Source organism: Coloeus monedula (assembly GCF_965178545.1).
Source record: "Coloeus monedula genome assembly, chromosome: 5".
NCBI classification, from domain to species: domain Eukaryota; kingdom Metazoa; phylum Chordata; class Aves; order Passeriformes; family Corvidae; genus Coloeus; species Coloeus monedula.
In genome coordinates this window covers 50,983,276-50,984,358 of record NC_138785.1, presented here as the reverse complement: position 1 = coordinate 50,984,358, position 1,083 = coordinate 50,983,276, and positions in this window count along the sequence as shown.

Below are 1,083 nucleotides of genomic sequence, written 5' to 3'. Positions count from 1 at the left end.
CCTCCGCCGCCTCCCCCGGCGCGGCGCGGCCCCGCTCCGGGGCTGTGTCTGCCGCCGCCGCGGCTCGTCTCTGTGGCACGGCGGAGCCCCGGCGCGGCGGGGCGCCGGCCTGATTGACAGGCGGCCGCGCCAATGCCTGGAGGGAGACGGGCGGCGACCGGCAAGTGTTTAGGGTAATCTCTGCTAATGGCAGCGGGGTGGGGAGGCGGGCGCTGGCGGGGCCGCCGGCGCCCCCGGCACCCCCCCGCGGGGGCAGGTGAGCTGCGGGGCGGGGGACGAGCGGCCGCGGAGCCCCCCCGCCTCTGTCCGGCCGCGCCCGGCCCGAGGGGGCCGCGGGCTGCGACACCGCCCCGGCCCGCCGAGCGACGGCCGCCGCAAAAACTTTGTGTCCCCTCGGCCGGGCGCGGAGCCCCGCCGCCCGCCGGCCATCCCTCCCTCCCTCCCTTCCTCTCCCCGCACGGAGCGAGCCGCGGGCCCGCCTCCCCGGTTAGTAGGGGTGACATAAATAATGCCATAAATAAAAGTATTTGGGAGTCCAGGACCTGTCAGAGTTGATTAGGGCACAGAGGACATTTTCTTTCTCATTATGCAAAAGCGTTTCATGGCGAAATAAAAGAGGTTCTGCTGTAACTCATGCATGTCAGATTTCCAGGAATCCGAGAGATTAATCACATTTAACATTATTTGCAACGCCCCCCGTCCGCTTTTTCCAAACTGCTTAAATGGGGCGGACGCGTGGGGCACAAGCTGGTCCCGCTTCCCCCGCTCACGTTCCCCCTGTCGCCTGCCCGGGCTCTTTCAGGGACAGTTAAGAAATAATGAAACGATGGTGAAAGACAGGAGGAGAATGAGATGCCATCGAGAGACGTTTCTGAAAAATGGTGGAGATCTGGGTGAGATGGGAGACAGCTGAAACCGAATGATATGTTGAAGAAAAATAAACGATAACAAACTGCTCGCTTGCTCTCTCCATTCTTTTCTGCGAGGCAATTTTATATTTTGCATTAACATTTCCCTTCTTCTGTCCCACTTCTCGCCTGCTTCTGTTGCTATAATTTATCAGGATTACAATAAACCCTCTGG